The 20,152-nt window shown below is 39.9% G+C and overlaps 1 protein-coding gene across 10 annotated transcripts in view; it reads right to left on the reverse strand.

Moving 5' to 3' along the window:
- Positions 1-20,152, reverse strand: part of Nbea (neurobeachin) — a 544,486-nt gene that overhangs the window by 142,365 nt on the left and 381,969 nt on the right. The window lies entirely within an intron of this gene.

Genomic DNA, 20,152 nt, shown 5'->3' on the forward strand with positions numbered 1-20,152 from the left:
ATGCCCACATGTATGTTACTTTCTTAGAGACTGAACTAGACCTTATGGGATACTTAATTTATCAGAATGCGAGTTTTTGTTTTTAGTTTAGATCATATTTTCTTCTCCAGGAAAGTGAGATTGTACTGTGTCTCTTTTCTCATGTCCTTTCCACACCTTGCTGAGCAATGTTGGAAAGAAGAGTCAAATACACAATGTTCAATATTTCCCCAATCATGTCTTCAAACACATCTCATGTTCTCTATTATTCCTCAATGATGGGTTCTTTGATTAAACTTAGAAGATCTTTTAGTACCCTGAAGTCATAAATTCATTTTGCATGATTAATTATTCTTTCTTATTTTCTTGTCATTGTAACTTTGATTTCCAGTTTATAATATCCACTATGTATTTTCTAAAGTTATATAAAGATCAACATATAAACCTGTGTCTTTAGACATTTTAAAAATCATTTTAAATTGTGTGTGTGTGTGTGTGTGTGTGTGTGTGTGTGTGTGTGTGTGTTTGAAAGTACTCATGCAGGCCAGAGGAGTTCATCAGACCCCCTGGAGCTGGAGTTGCAGGTCATTGTAAGTTGTCCAACATAGGTGCTGGAAACTGAATTCAGGTCCCAGGTAAGCAGTAAGAGCTCTCAACTGGTGCGCTATCTCTCAAGCTCCTAAAACTGTATCTTAATCCATTTGCTATTACTATATCAGAAGACCTGAGACTGAATGATGATAAATAATCAAAGTTTACTGCATTTACAGTTTTGAAGGCTGGAAGGTCAAGTCTAGGCAGGCTGCTGCTTTTCAGCTTCCTGTGAGGACAAGAGGGGTTGGGGACATTTGGAAGACAGAAAAGGGGAACTAGACCTATCTAACACCAACACTGTATGAAACAAAGACTCCTCAATATGAGTTCTGGTGGTGACAAACCACATTCAACTTAATTTGACTTAAAAATACTCAAAAACTAAAGATTTAAGTAACAAATGATATATTTTAAAGAAAACATTAATACAATAAAATAACTCGATTAGATATTTACTGTAATTCTGGTAACAGTGTGGTTTAGAGGAAGAAACTGACCTGTAAAGGTCAAACAGCTCTTGTGCACAGACCTCAGAGTTAAATAAAAATTTAACAATGAAAGGGGGTGGGACTTAGAAATCATCTTCCTCAAAGCTCCCATTAGATGAGGTAGCAAACAGCCAGTTAAAAGATCACAGAGTTCACTCAAAAGGTCAAGCCCAGCACCCCACCTTTCTGAACCCCAGGCAAGAGCATCTTTCTCTGAAAGGAGTTACCTGAGGAGGAAAGACAAAGGAAAAGCATTTGTAAGTTTTGCATATCTCAGAGGAAGCAGTCAGCACAGCAGGCTCCTTCCTCCTTAGGAAACCACTGGAAACAAGCAGACTATGTGGATTCAAGGCAGGGATGATCCCTGCAGATGCTTTCACATGCAATGCCACCTTTAGCAGGAAGGTAGGAGGGTGGGCAGGGTGTCCAGCTTGAAGGGAGCAGTGTCCTGACTGCCCTGTATGGGCAATTTTATGGTCATCCAGGCTGCAGGAAGAGTGGAATCAATTCTACTGTTCTCAGATATTGGGATAGAACTATTAATTAAATATCTTAAAGGTATGCAGAACACCAAATTACATGAGTTCTGTGTGAAGTTTCTTTCATGCACTGGGCTGTGCATGCTTTTCTGTAGGCTCTGCTGACAGCCTGTTGCTTCTCCAGTCACAAAGCATAATTCACTCTATTCTTTCTGGCTCCCTTTCTTTTTCCATTCCAATTGTTAATATCATTTTTATGGAGTACAATTTCCATATAGAAAACCTATTGCTTTAATATTAAAACTCCGGCCTTTGGATTCCAGCAGTTTCTGTCCACTTTTAGCCATGTTCTACCTCATTCTGCTTCTCCTCTGTCTCCTGCCTTCTAGACATCTTATGTACCCACCTGCTCAAGAACTCACCACATGGATAGCTCACCTCCACTCACAATGGTCAGATAAAGTGCTCAATTGGATTCCTATTTAAATTTGGATTTACCAATGAAATTCAAGTTAAACCAGACAGCCTGAGGGTGTATAAATCTTATAACCTGACTCTTAACAAGACTTGCAGTTTTTGCCATCATTCCATTTTCTTCCAGGTTATCAACTTGACCAAAGTTGACTCCCATCAGTTTGGAACCAGCAGCCTGGCAGCTGAGACTCACAGAGGTCCAGTATTCACATCCTTCTGCGGTAAGCTCTCCTCAAGTCCTCATCCCTGGGTATACAGTCATTTTGTTTCTCCCTTCTTCCACATGAGGAAGATGTGTGATATGAGTAATTCTGACTTTATGTATGTTGATGCTGTTATTCTGTTCTCACATGGGAGCTCTCTACTCCTCAGTCACCCCCTTTGCCTCCTGCTCTTGTTGGGGATGGCTGGAAATAGCCCAGCCCTTCCACTGCCCTCACCTGGGTCCCGAAGCTTTTATAAGCAGGAGAAAAGGGAACCCTTTAATGGCTAGCTGATAGCTCTTCTCCAGCCAAAATTACCTCCCAGGATGCAACACCCTTTCCTGTTACCCTTCCAAGCCTCTGGCTGAGTTTCCAAAACCAGTATCTCATCCTTCACTTATTAATACATATGACTCGAAAAAATAAAATGAAATGGTAAGAACTATATAGATTACCTCCTAGTAATCAGCCTATGTGCCAGTTCTTTGTGGTGATAAGAAAATTGTAACATTTCCTTCTGTTAGTGTGAAAACAAACCAGCTCCATGAATTTCCCCTTCCTGTCAGTTTTCATGTCCATAGCTTCTTTTTCTGTGACCCAGGCATGCTCAAGCAGCTCTTAAAAGTTGTCTTGCACCCACATTTGACAAAATCTCATTGATATTAGATCCACTTTTACTGAGCATGTATCCTATGATTCACTTTCTACCTCCTACTTTCACTTCAGTCTGGCTGGTTGCCTTCTGTCTCTACAATCCGACTAACACACATGTGGAGAGGCAGGGCAGGGACTCTTCATGTTCCCTGAACTGTGTGATGGCTAATGCTGGTCTCAGCTCTTCACTGCATCCTCTTGTTCTGGCTTTACAATAATCTTGTTAGTTTCCTTCCTTAGCTCTCTGAACATTGCTTCCCATTCACTCCTCCTGCCCCATCTTCCTGTGCTGGAGTGCCTCACAATCAAACCACTTCTTTGTACTGGTCTCATTACATACCGTCTCTTGCAGACTTGCAGATGTTCTTGTACCTCTGGGCACGTTTCTGGTGGTGACTCCTCCATCTTTCTCCTAAGCCTCAGACTCACTTCAACTCCACTAAACTGCCTGTTTCATCTAGATTGATCAATGGCTAAAACTGAACTTACTTTCTTTCTAGAAAACTCACTCATGTGGTTATTTTTGTATGCCAACTGGTAGAGTTCCTGTACCCAAGCAAGTATCAGAGTCAACTCAGGAGCGGCCAAATACTCTTCCTGCCCTGTGATCTTTCTTGCAGGGTTGCCCCTATGTAGGAGCTATGAGCAACGTGGCCTGGGGCTGAATTAGTTGTCCTGATGCTTAAGAATAGGAAGATGGAAAGAGAAAATTATGTTCTACCAATGCTTGTTCATAGGACTGACACACTCATCTTCAGGCTTTTGCTCAGACGTCATTCTTGGGCTGTGTTTGGTGTCCCTCCTTCACAGCTCCTCAGTACCTCCTTCTGGACTTACTGGGTTCTTGGCTTGCTGAATTGCAACTGTGTAGTCTGTGGTTTGCAGTCCTAATGACCCGTGAATTGTGAGGCTGGGATGGTTTCACATTGAATAGTGGGGAGCTTTAAGAGGACTTCAATAAATGTCTGATAACTGAATGACTTAAGCTCCCTGCTTAAACCCAGTACAAGGAATTTCAGGGCTATGTTTCCATGTTCCCAAGCTTGTGTTGACAAAGCACTACAAACAATATAAGCTTGCATGTCTGGGTTCACAGTAGTTAACACATCCACTCCCCATCAGTAGCCTAAAGACTATACATTTTAGACACTGCTTACACACAGACTTAATGACAGAAAGTTCATAATTTGTGATGATGGAAAATGAAAATATTTATTTTCAAACCATGTAAATGAAGGACTTATTTGAACTGTGCTGCAGGGTGGCCTAAAAGAAGACTGATGACAAACGACTTTCTCAAAATGATCACTTGTAGTCGTAACAAGTCAGGAATAAAACTCCAAACTTGCTTCATGATCAAGCAAGCTCATAGTAACAGCCTGAAATGTCTGAGCATTTCAACCTACTTACCAAATTTGGTTTTTAATAATTATCAGGGGGCTGGAGAGATGGCTCAGAGGTTAAGAGCACTGGCTGCTCTTGCAAAGGTCCTGGGTTCAATTCTCAGCAACCACATGGTGGCTCATAACCATCTATGATGAGATCTGGTGCCCTCTTCTGGCCTGCATGCATACATGAAGGCAGAACACTATATACATAATAAATAAAGTCTTTAAAAATGATAATTATAAGATGAGAAAATTGAAAACTAGCATGTAGAATGAGTTATGGCATGTAATTACTGTAACACTTAAGGTGAAATACTATGTGTGAAAGCTAAATTTGAAATCTGCACGAAGAAGAAATGGTTACTAATCATCACTTAGAAACTTTTCTTTTAACTACTTCCACGCCCTAATCTTTCCCCTCAATTTCTCACCTGATGTTTGTACAGAGATCCCCATATGTGTAGAGTCCTGTGCTAGAGTTTGGGGGTAAGGGACAAATGAAAAGTCATCTGCTTGTCACCTGCAGTTTAGGAACTTAGGTTTTGGAGAGATAATTCATCAGTTAAGAGCACTGACTGTTCTTCCAGAGGACCTGGGTTCAATTCCCAGCACCCACATGGCAGCTCTCAACTGTCTGTAACTCTAGTTCCACATTCACACAGACATGAATGCAGGCAAAACAGCAATGTATACAAACTTGAAAAACAAAAACAAACAAAAAACAAACCGAATTGAACTTAGATCTCAACAGTGCTCAACTCCATACAACTAACCCCAGGGAGTCAAGTGAGGTTAAAGCCTGACAAGGAAGAGCATTCAGATGAGGAAGAAACAGTTCTTCCAATGAAAATCCAAGGGTAAACTGACAGAGAGGGTGTGCTGGTTTGAATGAGAATGGTTTGAATGAGCTTCATAAATTGGAACACTTGGTTGCCAGTTCATGGAATTGTTGAAGAAGGATTGGGAGGTGTGGCTTTGTTGGAGTAGGTATGTCACTGGAGGGAAGAGATGCCACTTAAGAGAAAATGGTGGCTATAATGTTGGTCTAAGTGCGTTTATTGGTGCTGTGCATATGTGGTATGAAAACAAAGGAATTGCCACTTGTGGAGTATGGGTAGTCAGCTTGGATATCAGTCTGAAATGTGTCTTAGATATGGGAGAGAATGTGGAGACCACAGAACAAATGAGCTTGGACTGTGGAGAAAGGTTTTTGGATGAAGAAGCAATTTGAGTTATCAATGTAGTTACCAGGGTTTCTGGAGAGCAGGAATGAAAACTTTACTCATTTTACAAACATTGCAGCAAATGGTTAAAATAGCTAGTAGAATTAACAATGTCTTTAACTAAGAACAAGATAGATACTACTATCTTAACTGGACATTTAGCAAATATTCACCCAGGAGCAGTCTTGATAAGTTCAAGGATTTAGAATCAGAAATGCTGAACACTAGCTGTTAGGTACTGTGTGGACTGGGGAAAAACAAGTTTTAAAACAGTCCAATTATTTTATGTGTATTAATTTAATTTAATCCTCACCATCTACATATTCTTATCTTTATCTTGCATATGAGAAAACAAACTTAGAGAGGTTTAGTATATGAACCAAGAAAGTGGGGCCTGGGCTGTGGAGCCAGCAGGCATGGAGAACAATCACAAATTTGCAGATACCCAGCTTTGAAAGGGTATAGGAGTTACTGGGCTGCCTTGTGTCTCAGGGTCTTACCAATATGAAAGAGGCAGCAGTGTCCACTCCAGTCTTTTGAGAGGACAAAAGTACAAGCAGCTCGTAGGACATCTACAATACAGGGGGAAGTCATTAATGGCAATTCTTCTACCACAGCCCTTGTCTTTTTAAATGAGATAAAAATGTACAGATGACTTTTCCTCCCAAGGCCCGAAGATGAGTTATTTGAGTGTTTGGCTGCCTTCCAGGCAGAGGAGTGGCATATGATGAGAAGAAGCTATAGGCTCGGGTGTACAGTTAAGACTGACATTTATCAAAGGAGTATGCCAGTATCTCAGGACCATCAATACTCTTTAAGCAGCCTGCTTGGTGAACTTTACTGATGTAGGTATTTCAGTGAATGCAATAAACTGGTCTTTGCCCTTAAGCTGTTTATTATCTCAAGTACAGAGAATGGAGAATATCATGGACAGGGATCAATACATAAAAGTGCCAATTCTTAAAAAATTCTGCTCTGATTCTTTGGCAAGAGGAGTACAAGTGCACAGTACACAGTACAAGTACAAGTACACAGGCTACAAAAGCTACCTGCAAAGACCTGGGCATCTTATTTACTGTAGCACTGCTTCAATATCTTTATAGCCTTCTTCTGTTGGCAACTGTGTCTGTCCTTGGTGTAGTATGCCCTTAGTAAGCCACCAAGATCTTAACCTTCCTAACACAAGTGCCACTCACTGAAGCAGTTATAACAGGAAAGGAAAGCTAGCTTATGGGATTTAAAGTGTTACAGGCCACTGAATCACTGGCTACTTGGTGAGGGCATGTGAAGAAATGTCACTCTCAGCTCTGCCAACACAGTGAAGTCCTGCTAATGAAACAGACCTCTGAAATGAAGGCCATCCCAATAGCTTCTAAAACCCTCCCGACTTCCTTGGGAAACCTGTATCAGCAGCAGATATGCTTCATTAATGATTTCCACTTATTTCCCTTGCAGGTTTCACTTCCCAGTACCTGTTCTGATAGAGAATGACCACCCCAGGCTTCCTATCCGGTTCATCTACTCACAGGTGCCATGAGCATCCTGGGGTCTAAACACAAACAAAAGGCAGCAAAGGGCTGGCAGTCCCCTAACCCTGGGGATGAAGAAGTGACATAAAACCTCATTAGAAACATATTTCTTAGCCTTTTAGGGACCTGATGTATTTCTAATGTCTATGAAGGGTAACAAACACACCAACTTAAAAACAGAATAGCTGTGACAACACAAAGCTAGGAAAAAAATAAATGGGCTAGATCATGATCTGTAGAATTCTTGGGCATCAGACAAGAGCATGGGAATAAATCACTTAGAGAATTAGATCTGTTCCAGGCTTCATTAGTTCTAATTATCCCCCAAATATGCTCAGCAGAATGTGCGTGGGTCTGCTGGGACTGAAGCACAATAGAGTGGGCAACATATAAACTCCTCTGAGCACAGAGAGGGAGTTCATAAACCAACTGAGATGCCTCTACTGCATAAACCACCAGATGAGACAGAAGGGGCAGCTCTACACTCTGAAGGCTGCTTTTGTAAAAGGTGGGGCTTCTTTATTCTCTGCCCAAGACACAGCAGCAAGGCCAAAGCTCAGGCAGACTGTCTTTCTTATGTTGTTACCTAAAAGTCCCAATAATGTTAGGGAAAAAGCACTCATTTCACCTGACCCAGGTACAGTAGCACACACAACTATCCCAGTACTTGGGAAGCAGAGGCAGGCAGATCTCTGTGAGTCCAAGGCCAGCCTAGTCTATATAGCATATTTCAGGACAGCCAGGCCTACACAAAGATATTGTCTCAAAAATAAATAAAAAAAATAGTAATTTTATTTTAGTTAGGGGGTTTGGCAAATAAAAAAACATCAATTCACTTCTAGCAGAACATTAGGGTTTTAAAAGTAAATAATGTTCATAAAAAGTGAGTGTAAATGGGATTTTTGCCTTTTTTTAAACACACAGAAACCTAGAGATGTGGATTATGTTTTTGCATTTTATTGTTTACTTGTTTCTTACTATTTAATTCTCCAGTGCATCTTCTAAACAACTCAGCCCACTGGAGGCTTTTTGGCTCTCTACTTACTTTGGCATGCTGACAGTCAACTCAAGCAATGTACTGCAAGAAAATGACTCAGTGCAAGGGTCCTGTTGGGAAGACTACCTTGGCAGGATGGCTCACAGAGAGAGATGCTCACCTCAAAGCTGATGATGGCATAGATTCCAGGGCAGATGAATCTCCTACACAGCAGGAGAACCCACTGTGACTCCCTTGAGTTATCTATCATCTGACCTCCATGTGTGACATGGCCTACATGCAAGCCCACCTCCAACAGATAAATAAAGGAATGAATAAAATTTAAGAAAGAATAAAGTTTTCAGGGCTCACTTTAACAGTAGACATACAGAGAAGACTAAAGGGCCACCACACAAAGCTGAGAGTGAGATGTTCCATAGTTTAAAGGATTTCATTTTGTCTTTAACTCATTAACTATCACTTTTTACAAGCATTTACTCCACTCACATTAAATGATTTCAAAACTGTTGTTACTATTTCCAAATGAAAACAGTACCAGGCTAACACACACAGGATTCCTATAGTACTTTGTGTGCTCTGGGTGCTCTTCATTTATATTTAAAGTTGATTTGCTTTTCTGTGCATTAAACATGTATAAAACCTGATGATTCTGTTTACAGACACAAAAGCTATTAGCAGAAAAGGTGATTCAGGTCAAAATATATGCTTCATGCCAAATGGGGTGTACATTCTGATAAAAACATGAGAAACTAGGTTAGAATTTTAAGCATCTGTGTATGTGTGTGTTTCATACATGGGTCCACATGTAGCATGAATCTTAAATGGTCTTATTAATAAAAACAAACCTGAGCCAGGTATTGGAATGAATGCTGGAAGATCAGAGAAGCAGAACAAGCCACATCTTCCTCACCTCGCCAATTCCTCAGCTGCTCCTGTTTCCTCAGACTGGAAGCCTCTGAGTCCTCATCCAAAATGAATCTCAGCTAAACTGCTGCTAAAAGCCTAAAAGCTTAACCAGCTCTAGTTCCTGGTCCTCACGCCTTATATACCTTTCTGCTTTCTGCCATCACTTCCTGGGGTTAAAAGCATGAGTCACCATGCCTGGCTGTTTCCAGTGTGGCTTTGAACTCACAGAAATCCAGATGGATCTCTGCCTCTGGAATGCTAGGATTAAAGGTGTGTGTGCCACCATTTTCTGGCCTCTATATTTAGTGGCTGCTCTGTTCTCTGACCCCAGATAAGTTTATTAGGGTGCACAATATTTTGGGGAACACAATATTACCACATCCACATACAATGTGCACCGTGCATGAAGAGACCAGAGGTCAGGCAGCATTCCTCCGGTGCTGTCCACTGTGTTTTCTGAGTCAGTTCTCTTATTAGCCTGACTTACCTCGTAGTCTATGTTCAGGGATCTGCCTGTCTCAGCATCCCCAGTGCAGGACTACAAGCATATTCCACCATGCCTGCCTTCTTTTTTTTTTTTTTTTTTTTTTTTTTGAGACAGGGTTTCTCTGTGTAGCCTTGGCTGTCTTGGAACTAGCTCTGTAGACCAGGGTAGTCTCAAACTCACAGAGATCCACCTGCCCCTGCCTCTTGAGTGCTGGGACTAAAGGTATGTGTCACCATGCCTAGCTTTTTATGGATGTTTGTAAGCTTGAACTCAGATTTTCATGCTTGCCTAGAAAGTACTTTATGGACTGGAGTATTTCCCCAGCCCAGAATTTAAAGTATTTGACAAGGAATAGTTAGTGAATTTAATCTGTCTACATATTGAGTTCTTTCAACCTAGGATAAGTTGATACATTAAATTTATTTAAGCTAGATTCTGTTTTGCTATGGACACTGTATTTGTAGACTTTCACAGATTTTTAGAAAGAGCTGTTATGCTTGTTCTTACTCAAAATAATAATAGAAAACTTATTCTCAGTCAAACCTAGGAAAAATACCTAAAAGTGGCAAGATAAACTGTTTTGGGAAAAAACAAAAGTCATACACTTGGAATTCTAGTTACAATTGGTGTGATGGTGCATGCCTTTAACACCAGCACTCAGGAGGCAGGGACCCCCGGCCCCACACACACAGATATTTATGCACAGCATTTAGCAACAGGGTTTTGGTAGTACCCAAAGTTGATTTAAATGTCTCACTTATTGAAAGCTGCTCTACAGTGCCCAGTTCATTTGGGAGTAATAAACTCCAGTCAGTCATTATATTTACCAAAAGCCATATGTAAAAGTTTGGGTCTTGAACAGAGGAGTGTTCATGAAACACAGTATCAATACAGAGACTGAAAGGTACAAGTATATTCAATCTGATATCTGATATATAGTTATTATTGACAGGCAATGGACTTGCATTCCAGTAAACTCATTATAAACTGAAAATATCACTAGTTGAGAATACATTTACTACAATTAATCCCAGACCTCACAGCTTAGTGGCATGGTGTACTTCAGAGGATGGGCCTGTCCCCATGACAATGGTGCTTAACAGGAGCTGCAGCTCTCCAGCCATTGTCCAGCATCTTGAGTGAGTGCTGGACCACACATCACTGGCTCAGGAAGAGATCATTATCAAGAGCAGTTCCCACCAAAGACTACTATAGAGTAAAAAAAGCTGTAATGGGGTGGCTGATCATGCTTACTCTAAAGGGCCTCCTTCTGTTAAAAGAATAAGACTGTAGGGGAAAATCCTTACTAAAAGGTAAGTTTTTCAAGGAGGGACTTTGGCCCTGTATCAGGAAGAGCTTCCTAAGAATTCCTTCTTGTTAGTGAATGTGGGTGGGTGATGGCCTCCTTCTCAGCAGAGGGACTGGAGAGTCATGCTGGGTAACAGAGGAGACACATAGCCAAAGGAGGGGCCACAGAACTCCCTTAAATTTCTTTTCTGCCCTGAGAGAGAATGTTGGACTCATGAGGCAAAGTTTATTCTTCCTCATACTAATTGCATGGTATGGTATAACAAAATGTTCACTTGAAGCTTTATATGCATTTACATATGCTAAGCATTAGTTTTACTGGAAATTCAAAGTATCATAATTAAAATATATATGAAAATTTTACAACATAATAGACAGATGTCTATCACTGAAAACAATCCTCACATTTGAGGGCAGGGCGGAGGGGGGGGAGGGGAGGAGCACCTGGGGCTCCCAAAGCTTTGTTCTGATTTCATTTTGATTCTGAGACAGAGGCTGATGATGCAGGGCCTGGGATTTGCTATAAGGCCAAACTGAATTCAATGAATTCTTCCTGTTTCAGCTTCCTAGGTGATAGGATGATATACAGCTCTGGGCCAGTATACCTGGCTATATAGCATTCTTGGAGAGGGCTGCACTTTAATGATGAAAGGAAGTTTTCAATGAGTCTTGCAAAAAGCTATATATTATTTTGGCTTACATAGCTCACTGATATTACAGAGTGACACAATATGAATAACAGAACCCTACAGAAGTATATAGATACTTTTGCAAATAATTGTTGAAGCAATTATTTCTAAACTTCTCTTTTTATAAAGATACAGCCCATTAACTTTGTTTTTACTTTTATGTTTATATTTATTTATTTTGTGTGTATGGGGTGGGACATGTGCTTTACAGAGCACATGTGAAATACAAAGCACAACTTTCAGGAGTAAATTTTCTTTCTCTACTGTTTGGATCTTGGGGATCACACTCTTGTCATCAGGCCAGGCATCAAATGCCTTTAGCTGCCTAGCCATGTCACTAGGCCTACCTATGAATATCAACTGGTTTTAGAAGGAAATAGATCTCTGGGTGAATTAGTACAATTTTATATTTATTTAATAGTATATATCCTTCCTAAATATTTCCCCCATGTGGAAGACTAACAAGTTATAAAATTGAAGTTTATAGCGTATTAAGAATTATATAATGTGGAGTTTAAAACTCATTGATCATATCCTTAAGCTAATGTATCCTTAAAGGAGGCCTCTAGTTTTCTTTTCAGAATACTTAGCACAGCATCTGCTGCTACAAAGAATACCAGGAAGCACATGAATCCACGCATACTTGTCTTTGTAATGTAGTCCACATGCTGTAGAGCCAACATTAGCCACTGTCAGACCAACCTGGCTCTGAAACTGTTTGTGTGACCCTTGGTAAGACTCTTAACCTTCTCAATCTTGGTTTCTTCATTTGTAGGGCCTAACATTTCTTTTGCAGACTGAATGAGATCATACATTCACTGAGTATTGTTCTCCACCCCACCTCTCGTGTTGACTCAAGTATAAAGAATAATCATCCACTCATTTGGAGCATGCAGGGTCTATAACCAGAAGGAGAGGCTCCAACATTCATATGAAGAGGAAAAGAGAACACATTTCCCCCCCAGAATTTCACAGAATTAGCTTTTCTCAATTATTCCTATTACCTGATTTAAAGCTGGTTCAAATACATATTCTTGAGACTGGCTGTGCCATATATCCCACATAGATCTCACTAAGAACATTATAGTAGCATCCAAGGTGAAGGCTGCCAATCACACAGTGAAACAAATTTCATAGCATCATAAGGTGTTACTTTGATTTTGGTTTTTTAAAGATACAGATATTGAAACTATCACAGCCAATCATTTGATTTTGACATGAGCTTAAAAGGTTAAGTTACTATCTGAAGAAAGGTAATCTGGTTGCCTCACAGCAGCCTGCAAGCTCGGCAATCTGCATAGAGAGGGGCATTTGTCATCATTAGCTGAGCTGTGACAGCTGGCACCCAGGGTGGCCTGGAATCAAGAAGTGGCAGAGATACTCTGGGTTTGGGTTGCCTTTCAGTATAGTCAGTCTGTTTCTTGAGGATCCAGTGTACTGTATGAAAAGCTTTGTGATGTAACTAACAGCACTGAACATACTTGCATTTTCCACAACATGGATAATACAAGGACGGCATGTAATTAGCAGGCTGCCTCTAGACAACATGATGCCATATCATCCGCTTCCTGCCTGCCTCTTAAATGGGGACTCTTTTCAGAACCCAGACAGTTCGAGGATAGTGTTTTTTTTTTTTTTTTTTTTTTTTTTTTTTTTTTTTTTTTGTATTGTTTGTTTTTGTTGCTGTTGCTATTGTTTTTAATTCTATGTTAAGACTGGGTTAGGGTATTCAATCAAATACATTTAAGGAAATGGAACAACAGAGGAGAGGATGGTTCTTAGATACATTAGAAATAACTTCCCAGGAAAGAGTTCAACTACATATATCCAATATGGTGTGTGCTCTTGGGATAACACGATTATCAAAATTAGACCAGTCCCATAACATGCTGCTCCAATATTTTGAAATGTATGCAGTTCATAATGTATATTTTCAAAAAATTCCCTGGTAAAGTTTAAAGTAATCTTCTATCCAAATGATTGCTATTATGTGCTATGTGTCTGAAATGGCTGTGGTTAATACCTTTTAAAGATGCTTGTTAAAACTGGAAATTTTATAACTACACTTTTATATCTAGTTAATACAAAGCAATATAAATAATTAAAGAGAAAGTTTAAATTAAGGAACAAGTGGACCAGACCTCTGAAAAGTTAGAATGTTACATACAGTCTCTCTACAGTCATCATGTTTAAAAATGTAATCAATAACACTGACTTTATATTATTATGTAAACTAGTTTTTCACAAATAAAACTAATTTTTGTGTTAATGTAAAATCTATGCAAATACATGCAGTCATTTATCAGGAGAGCTGACAAGCATTCCATATTGGAGGGGGAAATGAAACTGCCTTAAGAATAGAGGCAATTAATTATTTCTGTATTTTTTCTTCTTCTGTCTTGAGGCACAAAAGTTATCCATCCAGTTAAAACAGCAAATGAAATAAAGAGATTATTTTTTTATTTAAACACATATGGCTTTTGCCTGCAATACTGATCACCACAAGGTCTACAGATGCCCGTGGCTAAATTGTGTGCTGGCAGATGCACACAGGGGAAAACGTGCTAATGCAGCGTGGAGAGAAAAACAAATGAAGAACTGGGCTGCCTACTAGGAAGCCCCAACCCAGAAACAAACCCACACCCACCCTCCCCAATGAATTATGCATTCCGCTTATCAAATACAGGTGAAGGTTACAAAAAAGTAACCTTGGTCTGTCGCAAAAGTCGGAGATGCTTTTAAATTCGTAAAGACATTTTTATGTGCATGGGTAGTTATCAATGTAGGCGAATGTCTGAGAAGTATAGGTTTTTCATGAACAGAATAGCTACTGACATTTAAGCTTCTTGATCTTATAACAAAAAGTGTACAGCACTGAAATGCATGTGACTAGATAGAAATTGTTGAATTCTAGTTAGTAGTTTTTAAATCCATTTGCCAGCAATCTATGAAAGTATTACTGAAAACTGGTAAGAACTGGTCCATGGGGCTGAAGAGAAGGCTCTAAGGATCAGTGTTTGCTGATCCTATAGAAATCCTTAGTTCGGTTCCCAGCACCCACATCAGGAACCTCACAATTGCCTTTAATCCAGCTCCAGGGCTTCTGATATCGTCTTCTGGACTACTTCACAGGCACCTACACACACGGCATACATTCTCTCTGTCTCTCTCTGACTCTCTGTCTGTCTCTCTGTCTCTCTCTCTCTCTCTCTCTCACATACACACATACATTCACATAAATAAAAATAAATCTTAAAAAAACAACAACAACAAACATTATGGAATGTTCCTGAAAATAAAGTCTTTATTTAGTCCCTGTTTCCTTTTTGCAGATTCATGTAAAAACACAAAAAGCCAATACAATCTTTTACTATCTACTATGGTTGTGCGTGTGCACGCGAGTTCGTGTATGAATGTGTGCATGTGCAGGCCATTTTTTAAACACTGAAAAGAATGTTGGCTAAAAATGGTTTAAGATTGTTAAGAAAGCAATAACTTTTTTCTTAATAGGCCTGTAACATTAAATAATAATGTTATTTAATAAGCTTGTGTAACATTAAAATTTCTTTTTTAATTGCAAATAAAAATATAAAACAGAAAGCATTTAAATAATTTGTGTATCTTGGGGGGATTAAAGACTAGTTACAAGTTCCACTAGAGCTATCTGGGAGAGCAGCAGCATTTACAAAAATGTCCCTATTTGGACATTTTACCAAGTCTTTGTTTGGTGTTCTTGACCATCTAAATTTAAGTAACAATGTGCATTTATATGAAACTTGGTTCTGAAGCATATGATGCAAAAATGTGCATGCATTATTTAGTATTAGCTATAATTACTTCATAGTCTCATCTTATATCATGTAAAAGAAAGATGAAAGCAACTTCAAAGTAAAATACAAATACTGACAGTTGGTGAGATTTCTTTCTTTTGCCATGAAGATGTTAAATAACAAATATGCCTCAAATATTGCTAATTCATTTGGGAGTTCAGAGGATGGTACATTCATATGAAAACTTCACAGACTGGAATTGTACTATTTGCAAATTATAGTTCAATACACCCAACTGTATTTTTTAAAGTTATTTTTATTTTATTTTATGTGTGAGAGTGGTTTGCCTGCATATATATGTGCACCAAGTGCATGTCTGGTGCCTAAGGAGGCCAGGGAAAGGCACCAGTCCTCTGGAGCTGGAGTTACAGATGGTTTTGAGTCACCACGCTGGCGCTGGGAACTGAACCTCGGTCTTTTAGAAGAGTAGCCATTGACTGCACTTAGCTGCTGTCATCTCCTCAGCCCTACACCCAACTTTATGAAGCAGACTTCATACCAAAGGAAAGCTAGTGTTTTTACTTAACAGGATCCTCAATTTTTATTTAATAAATACTTTTAAATTATGCTCTTGATTTTAATTTTTTATTCAGATAAAATAAAAAAGGTTATATAGATTTAAAAGTACTCTTTATCAATTCTACTTTCCACTTGATATTTTTAACACACCACTATACAAAAAATTGTGCTTTTAGGAAATAGTACACACTGGTAAACAAAATTTACATACTTAGTATAGTGAGTATAGCCAGAAGGGGAAACAAAATATCATATAGGGAGTCTGTTTGCAAACATTTACCATCGATACCTATATGTACAAGACAATTCCTATTTGTATATGTCCCCTTTTCTATAAAATATTTGTCACTACATAAATGTTGTAAGAGGTGATCGTTTTCTGTGATATAATTACTTTAAATTAGCACTTTAGTTAATAATTACTGAAAATTACAATAAAGCCCAATTTATAGGAATGCTTTGTTCACAAAAAAAAAAAAAAAAAAAAAAAAAAAAAAAAAAAAAAAAAAGCTCCAAACACTAAATAACAAAAGGGAGAGATTATTTCGGACAAGCACTCATTTGGAAGTTGATTAGTTAGAAACCATATTACAGTCTCAAGGTCATGCTGAATATTTTCAGTGGTTTAATCATCACAGTATATGAAGTGATAATAACAGCAGTGCGGTCCTAGATTAACAAGCTGGTCACACCTGGTTCCACTGTTTCTCTAAGTGTAATAAAAACGCAGCCTACTCAGAGTACTGGGGCTGCAGTCACATATATAAAATCCTGTAAGTTCAGGTTTGTTATTTGTTGTGTATGGGGGAGGGGGTCCTTTTTTTCATTTGTTCATACTGGAAAAAAAAATGAAGTGATGAGTCCATTTATCCTGTCTACTTACTTATTTCTGTAATATCTGAATGAAGAATTCAGGCTGAGATTTAACAAAAACAATTTTAGTTTTGTCATAATGAACCTGGGGATGTTACCAAGGGTTCTGAGGAAGGACAGAGAGATAGATCATCATTTCACGAAACTCATGTGAATGTAAATCCCATTGTCCAAAGACAATTGGAAGAAATCAGAGACATAATTCATTATGGACAGTAAAAAAATTGTTTTCATTGATAAGTTTTCCCTCAATCTTTTTTTTTTCTTCCCCAGCTCTACCCCAACTTACAGAAGCAACTTGAAATATCCTGCACCTCTATGCACATATTCAAATGAAGAGAGGAAACTGAGAGGATTACATATACAAGCTGAACTTTTAACTCCCTTATCTATAAAAGGAAAAGTCTGGCTGTCAATCAAGCAGGGGTGGTGATCCTTAGACCTCTACTTCCAACTGGCATCTTTAATCTCTAAGTTACTTTTCTTTTCAACTCTTACTAATGGCAACACTAAGGAATGGTGTAAAAAAAAGTATTTGCCACTATAAATGTGACTATAGAACTGTGCACCACGGCAACAAAGAACACTGAGGTAATGGACTTCATCATTCAAGCCATTTTTTAAAATCAACCATTAATCCATTCTTAGGGTGCTCAGATTGAAGAAACAGAACAGGTCTATGTCATGCAAACACTGACCTTAATCTCCTGCCTGATTTTGTAATGAACCTGACTTTCGAAAACAAAATAATAACTTTAAGAAAACCCTGTAACTTTCAAGCTATTTTGTTTAAGTGCTTTTATTCCAGAAGTCACAATAGGAAGAAAGATATAAATGCCATCAAATTACTATAACCCCTCCCCCCATTTCACATTATTTAATCTGACACATAAAGAAAACCCTGCACAAATATCTGTCTTTAATTTCTCTAGTGTAAAGGGGGAATATATTGTGTCCATTTTTAGAAAAGAGAAGGGAAGAAATCAGATGCACACGATGAGCTTTCAAAGCCACTCCAGCAGTAGAGTTAAATAATTTAATAAAAACAACTTCATATTCTTTTAAAGTCTCCGGAGTAATAAGCACATATTAAAAAATAAAACTTTAAGTTCATGAACAGTTGTGAATAAACTAGCTGCTGGCAGATAATGAAAACACGGAGGACCGTGTGTATGTGAGCACCGTAACTGCTCCTTCACATCCCTTATGAGCTTCCAGAAGGCTGCCACTGGTGAAGTCAGTGAACTTGCAATTTGAGTTTAAGTAGTCATTTAAACACAAAAGAAAACAACCCCCCCCCCCCCCCCCCCCCGAAACCCTAGGCTCCTACCCTTCTGAACACAACGCAGTTTTTCCTGACCTCCTTGCAGGAGACTGCATGCATGGCTTTGCACAGGCCATGGCAGTGCACCCCCACCGGGACAGTCACTCAGGAAGCCGCACTTCAGAAACAGTTGTCTTGTCCTTATTCTTAGTCCTGTTCCAGAGTGCTCAAGTTCACAACATTTGTTTTACCTTCACAAATATGGCTAGATGTTATGATAACAGGCTTGTGTCTTAGCTAGATTTGTTTTCCCTAACTGGACTATTTTAAATCCAGGCTGCCTTAGTTAAACCCTAAACACCATTCTAATGCAGGCATCTCAGGGGTTACATCATGAGATTCTTGGGTATTTCTTTTCCCTCCAATTAGGTCACTTTTCTTCAATTATCGTTCTATTATTAGCTCATGTCAAGGATGCCTACATGCATACCACTGAAAACAATTCACCATTTATGTCTTAAAACACCAGGCACACACAGCTTTTCTTCTGATACTCCGTAACACTGTATTTAAAAAATCGACTGGCATCAATCCAGTTCTTATACAGACTTTTCACATAATAAAACAGATTTTATATCACTTCTGTATAACACCATCAGTTCAAACAATCCAATAGGTCGAATGATTTTTTTAAATTAAAATTACTATCAAGGAGTTAATAATTTACCAGTACAAAATATATCTAATGCCAAAACCTCGATTAAAATCAGGTGAATTACACAAAAATACATCGTTAATTTTAATTCCTCTCCATGGGCAATTCAATTAAAGAAAGCATGGAGGGAAAGAAGCAGCCATCAGTGCTGTTTAGTTTTCTTTCTACAACGAGGAGTGTTGAGATTGCGGAAAGGATTCAGCTACAGGCGCAGTTCATTTCCCGGGCTCAGGGTAGCAGACGATCCGGGTAGCAGCAGCTAAGCAAGACAAGCTAGTGTTATTCTAAGCCGCCGGGTCAACCTACGGCAACAATAGCCGCCGGGAGTCCAGTTTTATGTAAATCACTGTCAGCACCGGGCATGGTGGGTGCTTCAGGACGCCCGGCGGGCCTGGCCTTCCAGAAACCCGTGGCCTCACTACCCCGCAACACTCCAGGAGTAACGACTTTCGTGGTTCTCTTGCTCCAAGTGAAAAATCGTTAGGGAAGGGCCTCGGTTGCATCAATTAGTTTGCACAAAGTGCTTCGGTGTTTAGCTTCGCTTTAACCCAATTAAGCCGCACAGCGAGCCCAGAAAGATGCGCCACCTGCGCCAGGCTGCAGTCGGCGGCCATGGTATCCCGAATCCCACTGTCGGACATAGGGAACTACTAGGGCCTCGGCGTTGGAGCTACCTTGAGCCCCATAGGCAGGGTGAGGCTTCGGGCGCGCGATCTCCCAGCAAGGTCAGGGCCAAGTATCCCAGGGTTGCACTGAAGCCCGAGAACAGGTCACACTAGGACGGAGCCACTCGAGGGCTGGGAGGCGGCGAGAGCAGAGTGGTATAAGGACACCGAGTGTGGTTTGCAGCAGCGGAGCAGAGTAGGGACACCCAGACACCCAGAAAGCTTTACAATTATCCTGAGAACAGATAAACCAAGGAAGAGAGCCGCAGGGAGAGGTTGCCCGCCGCACCCCACCCTGATGACCCGCGCGTCCCCAGCAGCCGCTCCTTGCGGCACAGTTCTTTCTTGTTGGTCTGGCGTTCTGGGTAGCCTCCTCCACCGCCTCTTCAGCTGCCAAAAGGTGCAGTGCGTTCACCCGCGACGCCTGCAAACTGGGGAGGGGCTTTGGGAGTCCCTTGTCCACTCTCCCGAGGGAACAGAATGTCTTGGGGGAATGGAATAGACGGCCATCGTAAGCCCCAAATGTTACACACTAATTTAATCTAAATCGGAATCTATCACTCTTGGGTAACAAGAAACTAAATTAGAGGTGGCCCCGTGATGCTTAAAAGTTGGGAGTCCTCAACAGGAGTCCATTAAAAGTGCTTACACAGGTGCTCCTCTAGCCTTACACTGGAAATTCTCTTAATAGGAAACAAACAGACCTCTGCACTAAAGGCAGGCAACTGCAAACTACTGCACACGCCCTAACCACTCATTCTTTAGTTCACGTGCACTGAGGGCTCATCTGGTGGTGGTCTGGGAAGGAGGGGGAGCTCCCTAAAACACCTCCTTAGGGTTCCAAAATTTAGAAAGGTTCATTTCTTTGAAAATTTCCAGAATGAAACA

This window comes from Peromyscus leucopus, chromosome 6 (assembly GCF_004664715.2).
Source record: "Peromyscus leucopus breed LL Stock chromosome 6, UCI_PerLeu_2.1, whole genome shotgun sequence".
Lineage (NCBI taxonomy): Eukaryota > Metazoa > Chordata > Mammalia > Rodentia > Cricetidae > Peromyscus > Peromyscus leucopus.